The sequence below is a fragment of the Carassius auratus genome, chromosome 16, assembly GCF_003368295.1.
Source record: "Carassius auratus strain Wakin chromosome 16, ASM336829v1, whole genome shotgun sequence".
Taxonomy (NCBI): Eukaryota; Metazoa; Chordata; class Actinopteri; order Cypriniformes; family Cyprinidae; genus Carassius; species Carassius auratus.
Window position 1 is genome coordinate 11,627,134 of NC_039258.1, and position 13,968 is coordinate 11,641,101.

Below are 13,968 nucleotides of genomic sequence, written 5' to 3' on the forward strand. Positions count from 1 at the left end.
CATGTTGTTCCAAATCCATAAAAGCTTTGTTCGTCTTCGGAACACAAATTAAGAAATTTTGGATGAAAACCGGGAGGCTTGTGACTGTCCCATAGACTGTCAAGTAAATTGCACTGTCAAGGTCCAGAAAAGTATGAAAGACATTGTCAGAATGATCCATCTGCCATCAGTGGTTCAACCGTAACATTATGAAGCGAAAATCATGACTTTTTTCAACAATTCGTCTCTCCACATCACCGTAGCACGATTTTGGAGATTAGGAGCTGAACACAAGCAGTGTACGCTCTTCTGTATCAGTCACAACACAAGGATATGTTTTCTACTTGAATTTATGCTTTGATTTAAAAGAAAACGCTGCATCCATGTGGCACGACTGACACAGAAGAGTGTAAGCTGCCTGCATACAGAACATGTATCTTATATTGCTTCCGAAGACCAACAAAGCTTTTACGGGTTTGGAACGACATGGGGTTAAAAAAAAATGTATATATATATATATATATATATATATATATATATATATATATATATATATATATATATATATATATATATATATATATATATATATATTTTTTTTTTTTTTTTTTTTGTTTTTTTTTTTTTGTTTTTTTTTTTTTTTTTTTTTTGATGGCAAAGCTGAATTTTCAGGAGCCATTACTCCAGTCTTCACAGTCACATTTTTGGGGAAATTAACTTATAAATAGCTGCCTTTGCATATTATGTTATGGTATCCCTGATATGAGAATGCATATGGAGCATATGTGTCAGATTTTCCACTGGAGTAAAGCTAACCAAACTGAAATGATAGTTTTAGACACTTTTGAGCCTTGACTGAAGCCAGACTTAAATTTTCAATGTTGTCCGATTCATGAATGAATGACTCTTATGAGCCGGTTCTTTTAATGGATCGGTCAAATAGGCTGGAGAACGGAAGTGTTACTGGTTTCAACCAGTCTTCACAGCTGCCCTAATGACTTGGCCACAGTTCTGACTGAATTATAGTGAAATAGTGCATAAAAATTCAGGGTAAATGGATTGTTATTCATGCTTGGGACTGTGATCTATTAGTCTGTGATCCTCCAATCCTTACAAACAGACAACTGTCTAATTAAAGTTAAAAGTTGTTGATTATGTTTTTTCAGGGCAATGTGCGCTTCATGAAACTCTTACTATCACACCACACTGATTGGCGGTTAAAGGATCTGGAAGAAATGACCCCATTACACCTGGCAACCCGACACTCGAGGTCCAAACCTCTGTCTCTGCTCCTCTAGCACATGGCACCTGGTGAGGTGGACACACAGGACAGGAATAAGGTACCAAACACAAACTACACACGCTCTCACACAATTAGCGGCTCGTCTATAGCTGGATCGGGTGGGGATTGGGGTGAACGCGAGGTTAGGTGGTGTGTGTATGTGTGCGTGTGTGTTTGTGGTCGTATATATGCCATAAAGCAGCAGGGGAGCTCTGCACCCTCTGATGTTTCTCTGGAGGATATGAGCTCTGTTTAAATTGTCTAATAAAAGATATTTTCTCAGAGCTGCTGCGAGAGCTTGCCAGGCGCCTACGAGGCTCAGGATCTCATCGCAATGTTAACCTTATGTGTGTGTGTGAAGTGACAACCACTCACTCGCTGCATGCCAAAGACGTCTTCCACCAATCGCAGAGAGAATACAAACCAACCCAATTTCACAATAAAGACAAAATGCATGGAAGCCTGTTTCCACCTCAGGGTAAAAACATAAAGCAGATCGTTAAAATTAGAAATATATTCACAATAATGAAACTAAAGTTGCTGTTACAAGAAAAAGTCACATTTGTAAGAAATAAAGTAATAATTATTACATTTTTTGATAAAGTAAATATATAAATTGTGAGATTTAAAGTTGCAGTTACTAGAAATAACACTTGCAACAAAGTCAACATTTATAGCTCCATTTATTTGATCAAAAATACAAATAAAATTGTAATATTGTGAAATACTTAATATATGTTATATTTTCAATATAAAGTAAATTTTACCTTTGTTAATATGTTTTCAAATATCATTTATTTCTTTGATGGCAATTCTGAATTTTCATCAGCCATTACTCCTGTCTTCAGTGTCACATGATCCTTCAGAAATATGGTCAAGATACATTTAATCTTATCATCAGTGTTACAACTGACACTTAATATTTTTGTGGAAGCCAAGATACTTTTTTTTTTTTTTTGAGGACATTCAAAATTACAGGTTTTATTTTACCTATGAATTTTTTCTAACATTCTAAATGTCTTCGTCATTTTTGATCCTAAAAATAGAAACACATTAATTAGATATAAATAAATTAGAAATAATGTTGTAATAGTGAGATATACGTCACATCGTAAGATTTAAAGTCAAAATGAAACAGAAGCTGGAAAGTTCAGTTTAATACCAGTAATAGTAACAGCTATAGTTAGCATTAGTAAACACTGAAGCTTTAGACTAGAGAAGTTGATATGTGCTGGTCACCATAGAGCAAAAGAAGAGTTTGGAGAGATGCGTACTGTATGTGGGCCCGTGCTTTCCTGGGAAACACTGCTATCAACTGCTCCAGATTACCAGACCGCATGCAGCTTTATTCACTTTGGTTCCAATTACTGTAAACATTCACCCCAGTTTACTTTCCGATGATCTACGCACATACAGCAACTCTTTAGATACGCCGTCATTTAAAATCTCATTCCACAGACAAACTGCTCAAAGCTACTAGGGTTATTAAGGCTCCTGTTTTAAATCATTATTCTGTGTGTGTGTATGGTTGTGATTACGCTAACATGAGTGTGTGTGTGTGCGTGTGTGTGTGCGCGCACTGTGGTTGTATCAGTGCTTCCATTGAGTCACATAAGGGAGTTTTGTTTGCAGGCCTTCATCAGTCTGTTGGTTTTGTAATAATTTGATAAGCAGAATCGTGATTTCTCGTGATGAGGCTTGTTCTGTGGCCAGATGCAGAAAATAGCTCATCTAGTGCGTCTTCAGTCTTCACTCTCCACATTGGCTGTTTGGGTGTTTTGGGGCTGGGGAAACCTGAGTTATTGATAAAGAGAGAGAGAAGGGGCCTGTGTGTAGTTTTTGCATTTGAAATCAAACTGGAAATGGTTTAAATTTAAAGTTAAAATTAATTTACATGTACACTTACAAAAAAAATGACTTAAAGTTGTAGTGTATTGTTGAAATATTATTTAAATGGTAAACAGTTCAGAGATTTCTAGTGGCAATTATGACATTCTGGAAAAGTGCGCTTCCCATCAGTCTTCATATTCAGTTAAATATACATATAACTTGTTCATCCTGTGGTCTATTGAGTATTTAACGTTTTTATTTCAGCACCTAAAAAGAGTGGAGTACCACCAGCTGTGCTAAACACATTTTACCTAAAATCAGCACAGAAATAAATGTTCTTGGCCTAGGCCTGGTGGTATTGGATAAGAAGATCTTGACACTCTAAGCCCAGAGGAAGCTGGCTGACTAGTTTGATGCGATATGATGAAGAGCGAAGGACTTCTTTATTTGTGCTCTTGGGAAAGCTCTATAATGTTATTTTCTTGATTGCAGTTCATTGACAGCCCACTAGCTGTGATCATTTAAAGCCCCAATTTCCTTGAAGGCCATGAAGCAGCTTTGTAGCCACGGTGTAACACGAGTAAACAGTAAAACTGGAAATGTAATCTTTGAAATTGAATGTTGTTTGTTCTGCAGCAGACAGCGCTGCACTGGAGCTCCTTCTACAATCACCCCGAGCATGTTAGGCTCCTGATCAAGCACGATTCAGATATTGGGATCCCAGACACAACAAATACTCCAATACTACACATACAGTACGCTGTATCCTGGTGATTCTCCTCACACATACAAATAATACAATTACAGTAGCTTCTGTATTTTGCAGGAAGCTGCTCCAACCGAGTCCCTGCTGAAGTGGCAGAGGGACACAACCCTCTCCACTTTGCAGTGGTTGATGGGAATGAGGCGGTGGTTGAAGTGCTGACATCATACGAGGGCTGCACTGCTTAAAGGACTTATTTTTTATTGAAATAATTTGCTAACAGGTGCTAACACTGGTTTGTTTGTGACTGTGTAGGTCGTGCAAAGATTGTACACCTTCTGTTGGAGAGGAACAAGTCTGGGATGATCCCGTCAGACAGTCAGGGAGCAACACCTCTGCACTGGTGAACCTGACTTTACCAAGCACAACATGTTCCTGGATCAACATCCTTGTTGATCCGGAACAACATTCTAATCAACCAATCAGAATCGAGATGTAACTTTTCAGAAAATATCAGTTTTAGGCTTACAATCAGGGTTAGGTTCTTCTACACCCTTGTTAATCAGCTATCATATCCCACTGATTTTAGGAATAAATTATGGGTAGGGTTAGGTTTAGGGGCAGGGATTGGGCTAAGTCTATATTTTTGGACAAAAATGTTGATCCAGGATCATCAAAAGATGTTGATCATTCATTGAATTATTGATTTGATTTTCATTCATTTAATTTATTGATATTGATTTATTTATATACATAAAAATATGAATAAACCAGAGGATTGGGATTATTTTGTAGTTGATTTATTTATTTATACACATCTTCATTTATTTGTTTATTCAGATAAGTTAGAAGTCTAAGTTAGACAAATTTACATTTTTTCACTGCATGATTCAGTTTATTAAAAGGCATTTAGAATGATCACAATTCAAGATATGGGGCAGAAATGTATATATTTATGTAATTTCATATAGTTCATCAGTATCATGCGAAGACTGACGTTTTTTCCAAACCAAACAGCAGCATAATTACAAATATGATATTGAATTTTTACATGACTATTGACTATTGTTTTGCTCTATTTTGCCAACAAATATAAGTCCAATTTGCTTCTCTGAGCAACATGATGCCGTTTTGTTTCTAAATGGATCAAACGTTTAAATAATTCGGTTAGGTCGCAATTACTCACTTATTAACCGTGACTTGCTGCCACCTACTTGTGGCTTAAATTTTTTACATTTAAAACATCTCATTAAAAAATTTTTTTTTCAGATCTCAGTATTCAACGTTTTATGTTTAGAATATCAAAACAGTATTCATTCATGCAGGCTAAATGAATTCATGTCCTGCATTAAACAGTGTGTAAATGCATCTAAATGCCACTTTTAATACAGCTTCTGTTTTTTCTTTGAATTGCAAAGATTCATTTTGTCAAAACTGATTTCATTTGCTTGGTAACAGCCCAAATCTCTTATTCTAATTGAATGATTAAATTTAAGAATTTGACTGAAAAGATTGTGCACAATTTTAGAAAAATAATGGCTCTATAAAGCCAAAAATGCCCATAAAAGGTAAAAATCTATTTAAACTTATTGGAAAAGATTAACTTCTATCACTGCTGTGAACTGATCACCACACAGAATATGAAAAATATCAAAACATTTAGGAGTCAGCTGTCCACGGTAGTCCTTAAGATTAAGCACAATAACACACACAGCAAAATATGGTCTAATTATTGTTGAGATATTGAGATATATATTTTTTGTCTATATCCACACCCCGATATACTGTATTTAATGTTTTGTTTAGAAAAAACAACAACAACAACAACATTTAAATAAAAATGAGAAGTGACATTTTTTCCACTTGAGCCCCTGCCCCTGCCCCTGCTGCTGCTGTTGGCTATTGCTGTAGTAGATTTTTGCTGCTGCTGCAGGCAAGTAAATGAACTTGCTGTTGCTAATGCATACAGCGATACGTTGCCATGAGTATTTAAGACATATTGCTGCTGCAAAAATAGCATATAAAATAACCTGTAGCAGATCTATACAGTTGGAGCTGGGGAAGGTGGAGAGTTTTAGAGAAACTCTGAATGTGCACTGCAGGAATCTCATTTGAATGCTAGCTAGCCATATAAATGCAAGGCAGTAAGCTCATTGGCTGCATATGCAGCTTGAGCCAATCAGCTTAATCAGAGTCATTTAACTCTCTGAATACAGGGTTCCCACGCTTCTTGAAAGTTCTTGAATATCAGACACATGGATTCAAAGCCTGGAAAGTACTTAAAACAAATATAAGTCCTTGAAAGTGCTTTAAATGTTTTAATTTATTTTGTTTAGTTTTATCTAGTTCAAAGTCAATGCAGCCATTTACCAGGAGATTTTGAAGCACTTTGTTTTCATCTGCAGACAAGTTTTATGGACATGCTGATTTTCTTTTTTCACAGGCTGATCGCTTCCATGCCACACCTCGCTGATGCTGGAGTTTGTGTTGAAGCAGCCCTCACCAAGTATTGAGTGCATAAATAAACGTTCTTGAAAGAACTTTTGCAAATCCTTTTTTTATTTTTATATTGATCTTAGGAAATATTCAAATATTTTTAGATATTGGATTTTTTTTCATGAGCTCTAAGCTCAACTCATAAAAAAATTAAAACAAAAAAAACGTTTGAAATGTTTTACTTAACGAAATGAATATAGAATATATGAAAGTTAAACTTTTTGAAATAGGTAAAAAAAAAATATATATATATTTTTTTACGTTTTAATGATATTCTAGTTTTTTCCGATGTGCCTATGGATAGATGTATAGATTGTTTTTTTTTTTTTTAATTTGTTATTCTAGGGGTTTTGTATATTTATTATGTTCTGTCTCTGTTAAGGACATAGTCGCAGCATTACTAACACCACTCTTTGCAAGATAAGCCCAATCCGAAGAGACGGAAAGCATTCATGTGGGCTGGAGGGAAGGGTAGTGAAGATGTCATCAAAATTATGCTGGAATTGAAAAAGGACTTGACATAAACATGACTGACAAATATGGAGGGATAGGTGTGTGAGAGAGTTACACAATCACACACACATACACACAGGCAATCATTTTGAACACAATTATCCATTCCTTGCCTAAACTGGTTAGATTTAGCTCAGATCAGTGATAATTGCATTTTCTGTTCAATCAAGCAATTTACAAGCCATATCCTATGTATGTACCTCCATGCAGCCATAACTAAAGTTGACGGTTTGGTCACTGACTTTATGTGGTCTTTTGTGTGTGTGTGTGTGTGTGTGGCGCTCTCAGGGCATGTGTCCACTGAATTGCTTGGATGGGTTAAATGCAGAGCACAAATTCCAAGAATGGGACACCATACTTGGCCACATGTCACATCCTTTTCTTTTCTTTTATGCCTTTTGGGTTAGGTGAATAAAGGTCTCCTGTAGCAAATCAATGTGTTTTTGAAAGAAAAATATCCATATTTAAAACGTTACAAACACTTTTCTCTCACTTCCACTAAACTGTTGTAAGTGAAAGCCGTTCTTGGCTGATGACGTAGGACATACGCGTTGCGCATTCCCCAGTGATTAGTTAGGAATGCAGAAGTGTGGAGCAGAGACAGCAAAACAAAATACCGGTCTCGAATTAGAAGCACAAAACAAGGATTTGTAAAAAAAAATGTTGGAGGAATTTGATACAAGCTCCTCTATGCCCCACCTTTCTGAAATGCGTTGTTTCTTACAGAGCTCATCGGTCTGAAAAGCGAGGTGTGCTCTGATTGGCCAGCTATCCAGTGCTTTGTGATTGGAATAATGCCTCAAGTGTGTGATGGAAATGTTATGCCCATTGCCATATTACTGTGATGCATGTCTCAGTCAGAAAACTACAAGACAAAAACAATAAAACTCATTACAAATGTTTGTTGCATCCAGTGGGGACATAATTATGAATTATAATGACTTATACTGTATTTTTACACGTTGCATTGCCACGTAAACATAAAACCATGCATAGAGCTTGCTACACTCCAAAAAAAAAAAAAAAAAAGGAAAACTTGTAATCGCATCATATGACCCCTTTAAGCAGTTTGAGGTTCAAAACTGATAATAATGATGAATGTTTCTTGAGCACCGAATCAGCCCATTAGAATTAATTCTGAAGGTTCATGTGAGACTGAAAATGGAAATAATGGCTGCTAATAAGTTCAGCTTTGCCATCATCGGAATAAATGACACTTTAAAATACACTAAAATAGAAAACTGTTATTTCACAACTGTAGTAATATATTACTTCTAGTAAATGCAATCTTAGTGACCATTAGAGACTTTAAAAAAATAAATAAATCTTACAATTGTTGAATGAAACATTTAACATATATATTATAATCAAATATTTCGGGACCTTAGCATCAAAACATATAGTCAAGTTCTGACTATAATCATTGTGTTTAGGTACACTCCTCTAGACAATGCCCTGCTGGGAGAGCATCAGGAATTAACCCAGTTTCTATTGGAGAATGGAGCTCTGTCCATCGCCGCCATCCAGGACATCGCTGCTTTGTCCATTCAGGCTCTTTACAAGGGCTACAAGGTGCAACGGTTTTTCAGAGAATGCAAGAAGCTCCTCATGAGGCACAAACAACTATCCGCTAGTATAACGCAAAGTAAGACCCACACGCTCTTCCTTGAAGAGAAAGAGATTAGATAAATGGTGGGTTACAAATATTCTCTTACCCACAATCCAGTGCTGACTGAGGTGGCGAGGCTGATCTGCAGAGCTCACACTGAATGTTTGCATGAATATAATACCTGTTGTTTAATTATGTGTGTTTGCTCAGGAGCAGCTCATCTATCTACCTTCCTACCTTGCTGAGGAATATGAGCATCAATTTCTTGCTGTCAATAATGGAAATAGATGAGATGATAGAGAGAGAGAAGGAATGAGAGAATCCTCCCTCCTTTTCTGTTAATTGGGCAACGTTCAGCTGCTCAATAGCTTGACATTTAGAGTCTGTCAGCTCTGAGGATGCATAAATACACACATACGCAGCTTAGAATATGTTCTCTCTTTTCCAGGGTCTGCTTAAATACTTCAACATACATTCATTTAATTGCCGTTAAACTTGTTTGCGTAGTCCGTCACTCTAACCTTCTGTCCTTTATCAGTGTTATTCTGCCCAAAATCTATCCATCTACTCTTTCTTTTTTTTGTTTCTTGCTAGGTGCTCAAAACATGGAGGGATATTTATCAAGTGTCCTTCACAAATGCTGCCCTGGTGAACTCAGATATTGACCTGGAATTATTGTACCAACCAATAGTCAGAACAAAAAGATGAAAGTTTAATTATTTAGCCGAGTCTAAAAACCTCAAATTAACCTAATGATGAGCCATCTGGCATCTCCAACTGCAACTTTGTCACACGACAAAAAGAGAGACGGGCGGAAAGAGAGATGCACAGAGATAAGAATAACAGATCAAGGAATGAGGGGAATAAATAGACTGGCAGAGAGAAACAGAAATGTATGGGGATGGAAAGAGATAAAGAGAGATGGATGGTCAGAACAAGAAAAAAACAAGTTGACAGAGATAGAAAAGAAGAGAGAAAGCATCAATAGCAAAAACCAGGAGGCTGTTGCCATACAGAGATCATGGAGGAGGTAATGGTGTCTGTCTTTTTTTCTCCTTCCACTTCAGAATTCATTAATGCCTGCCCATTTTTTTTACAGCATTGGTTTCAAGTATTTAAAAAGCCCATTGAGTAACAACCTCGGAGCTCAAAACAGTTAAGTTACTGTTAAAAAAAATCACAGTGGAGAAAATGAATTATTATTATTTTTATTTCTGGAACCCAAATGTTGGATTTCCCTATATCCTTTAAATCAAAATTTCATTCAGATCAAGTTCTGTCTGGGATGCGTTTCTCAAAAGCAACTTTTGGCGCAAGTTTCGTCATTACCAATGGAGTAAAGTGGAACTAATGACCATAGTTAGCTAACGATGCTTTTGAGCAACACCTCTGATCAATTAAGGTGTTTAAATGAAGGCTTTTCTGTCCAATTGAGCCATCAACTAGATTACTTGACTGCATATAAAATTAACTACTGTCTCTTCTGTCTCTCATATCACTCTGAGGCTTCATTCATTTTACATTCTGAAAAATGTATTCAAATGTATTTATTTAGAAATAAATGGGCAGCAAATTATAGCAGATTTTCCAACATTAATAAAAACACATTTACCTTTTAAATTCATTTTTCCTCCAAATTAGAACAGAAAATGCAAAAACGTCTGCAGATTCCATCAGTGTCTGCTCATATGTTGCCCACATGTTCCTTATTTGAGTTGTGGCATGGCTTTTTGCCCACCAGCACATCAACACCTCTGAGGGCAGGTCACCAGAATTTGCCTGTTATTTATTTGTGTGTGTAGGGAGTGTAATGGAGGCCCATGAGAGCACTTTCTTTTGATGGCTTTACTAAAATAATGGGATTCAGAACACAAATAATAAGGTATATGCACATTCTTGAAGTCCTTCTTTGTGAACATTAATGTGGTTTGCTTTTTTTATATGTTTAATAAGCTGTTGCTACTTTTGTTGGTGCACGTGAAAGCGTAACTTGTTTTTTTTTCATTCAGGTCTTGTATTCAGGGTCGTCTTCCTAAGGTACTGTGCAAGAGTGGGAAAGGGGTAGAGTCTGCTGAAGTTACAGGCCCGTTGATTCAACTGTTATGGGAGTGGCCTACCTCTCATGACCACACCCACCATAACACTTCTGACGTTCCAGCTCCTTCCACATGGAATGTAGTTTGTTTTTAAAAATCAGTATTTTGTAATTTAAATCAGTATTTTTGTAATTTAGAAATCAGTATTTTTGTAATTTAAAAATCAGTATTTTTTCTGGTGGATATTGAAAAGTCAATTTTAAATTTTACTCAAAATGCGATATTCACAGATTTATTAGGTAATATTTTCTCCCTCTTTTTCCAAAACATGACAAACGCCAGTCTCCCTTGTTTGCAGAATGCCATATATCCGCTCAACCAATCACAGCACACCATTCCACGCACTGTAGACAGCTATTGGCAGCGCTTTGAATTCACTCTGCATCTTAGTTTTCCTCATCTACTTTGTAGTTTTTGATCAACAAACAAGGGTTGCACAATAAATCGCATGAGATTGATCAAGAAAGCCGGTTCTGTGATTAATAGTAAGGGTAAATCTCCATCATGTGCTTTTAAATGGAGCAACAATTAATACACAGAGCCGTAGATCACTGACAAGTTGCGCTATATCGCGTTCATTAGATGAATCGCATTCGAACGCGATATTGCATAGCTTGTCAGTGTTCGTATTTTTATTAATGCCATTTAAGTTTTTGTTAATGCAGGAGCACATAGCACTAGTCATCTAAATTAATGTAACATGGCAAAGATGAATGTACTTTTGGAAGTTGAATGTAAGGGAAATTTCTGTGGTCTAATGTGATATTGTTCATGTTCTTGTTCATGATGAAATTGTATTTTATTGCTGTAATTAATTTATAGCATTGACAAGATGACCCACTGAATTAATTTTGGAAGCAAGGACTGATAGATGTATTTTTAGTCCAGTGCCTGTATATACACAGGTGCTGGTCATATAATTAGAATATCATAAAAAGTTGATTTATTTCACTAATTCCATTCAAATTTTGAAACTTGTATATTATGTTAATTCATTACACACAGACTGATATATTTCAAATGTTTATTTCTTTTAATTGTGATGATTATAACTGACAACTAAGGGAAAGGATGTGTAAAATGTTTCAAACGTGGCAGGAAGTGCATTTATACAGTTACCTGGGAGCTCTAGTTTAAAAAAAATGTTTTCAGAAAAATATGAAACAGCATAAAATCAAGTGAAAAATTACGATAATTATTTTTAATTGTAATAGTTCAAAGTATGACTTCCTTTTTTATGGTCTTTTAAATCAAATATATGCAGCCTTGGTGAACATAATAGACTTCTTTCAAAAACATTAACATCTAATCTAATCTAATTTGACCAATCCCAGACTTTTAAACAGTATTGTATATTTTATATATTTTTTTTTAAATATCTGATGCAAAATATATTCATTTATCATAAATAAATTATATGTCTGATCACTAATAAAAGTTATAGGATACCTTTCCTTATCTATCCACATGATCTAAGTTTTTGATTCGTGTCAGTAGCATAAGCAGCCAGATACAAAGCAGGACAAGCATCACTAATAAGATTATTACAGAGAGGTGTTATGTATTTATGTGACGTTCCAACGCAGACACACACTATCACCCCTCCCCCTTTTATATCGTTTGATAAGGAGGAGTTTCGACCCAGTTAACGCGACTGACCTTCAGCAGACATGAACAGGTGATGATGGCTGAGCAGGCCAGAGACGCTTTCCTTCTCAAACACACACGTACACACACGGACACTTGTTCCCCTCCCCGCTCCACCCTGACAATCCCGATGGTTTGAAAAGTTCATTGCTGTCAGATGGAATGTCGAGCTGTCTCCTCTCGCTCACACGCGCTGACCTACCCTCCCCTCGCCCTGCCAGATGGACGCACGCTAACACACACCTGCACGTTTGATACCAAACTGTCTGTATCTTGTTATTCTAACAACTGTGGTATCAGCCGTGACGTTAACGCAAAGATATTGACCCATTCAAGTAAAAAATGTGCATATGACTATGTCCAAACCAATAAGCTTCCGTTTTTTTTTGGTCTAGGTGGCCCCCTTTCAAAAGTGGCCAGTCTTTGCCCAGAGTCAAAGTAAAGCGCTGCTGGATCTGTCACTTAAAACAAACAAACAGTGTGAGTGCTTGAGTTCATAATCACTGCTTGTGTTCATGTTGCATGCAACATCTTGTGAGTGTGTGTGTTTCATCCCTAGTGAGCGCCGTCGAGTGTGTGAGCCTGGTTGATTGTTCAAGTCAGGCGAAGCAATACTCTTACCATCTACAACCATCCGCTGCTGGCAGTCAAAGCGGACAGTACAGAACTAAGAACCGAGACACAAACACGCTTGGATTTCTAGTAATTCAATCTTTGGGGATGATGCACTTAAACTATTGCATAAAATACAGTTAACTCACTTGGTCCGTATCAAGTTTAAATATTAAATCTGCAGTATCACCTTGATTTTTGCAGAGGTTAGAGGTTAAAACCACAAACACAACAAATGTATTAGATAACCTTTCATTCTGTCAACAACAGGTCATATACCTGTCATAAGGGACTTACATAACAAGACCACCTGCATGGGAGACCACTGCGTTAATGCGCTACAGTAAAGACGTCACATGGCAGTTTTCAGCCTATTTCTGATATTGTCACAGATCTTGATATTGTATTCTTATACGGTTTATTGAGTGGGTTGGATTATGATTGATTTTATTCATCATTATAAATCAGTGTACACTTTTTATTATTATTAATGTATTATTTTTTTAAATATATTGTTTTGTAAAAGTGAAGGTACCCGTGTTTGTATTTTAAATGGGAAATATTTTGCAGTCAGAGTTGCACGTCACGTTACTTCACAGACTTTGTCTTCTTTTCTGAAAGAGTGATCATATTTTAAAACTGGTGAAACATACGTTAACATTCAAAAGATTGGGGTCGGTAAGATCTAACTAGTTTTTGAAACTCTTATTCTCACAAAGGCTGCAACAAAAACTTGAACAAAAATACAGTAAAAACTAGTAAAAAAAAAAAAAACTGAAATATTATTAAGATTTAAAATAACTTTATATTTAAATGTGTTTTAAAAATGTAAAATGTTCCTGTAATTGCAAAACTGAATTGTCAAACAGTGTTATGTGATCTTCAGAAATCATTCTTATATGCAGATCTGGTGCTCAAGAAACATTTCTTATTATTATCAGTGGAAACTGTAACCGTAAAACTGGGATTTTTTGATAAATAGAAAGTTCAAATAACAAAATCTATTTTAAATATATATATTTTTTATAATTACAAATGTCTTTACTGTCACTGTTGATCAATTTACTGCATCCTTGCTGAATAAAAGTATTAATTTCATTAAAAGAATTTTACTGATCCCAAACTTTTATACAGTAGTGTCAAAAAACCTAACTTTGAAACAGCAGATGACTGTTCCAGTTGCTTTGAGTAAATGCCACAT

General features: G+C 36.0%; 1 long non-coding RNA gene and 1 pseudogene across 1 annotated transcript; both read left to right on the top strand.

The window, feature by feature from the left end:
• Positions 1 to 1,047: 1,047 nt before the first annotated feature.
• On the top strand, positions 1,048 to 7,705 carry LOC113116773 (inversin-like; annotated as a pseudogene).
• Positions 7,706 to 8,728: 1,023 nt separating this feature from the next.
• On the top strand, positions 8,729 to 11,391 carry LOC113116152 (uncharacterized). Its single transcript, XR_003293982.1, has 3 exons — positions 8,729 to 9,442; positions 10,215 to 10,294; positions 10,422 to 11,391. It is a non-coding gene; the product is annotated as an uncharacterized LOC113116152 (long non-coding RNA).
• The last annotated feature ends 2,577 nt before the right edge of the window (positions 11,392 to 13,968 follow it).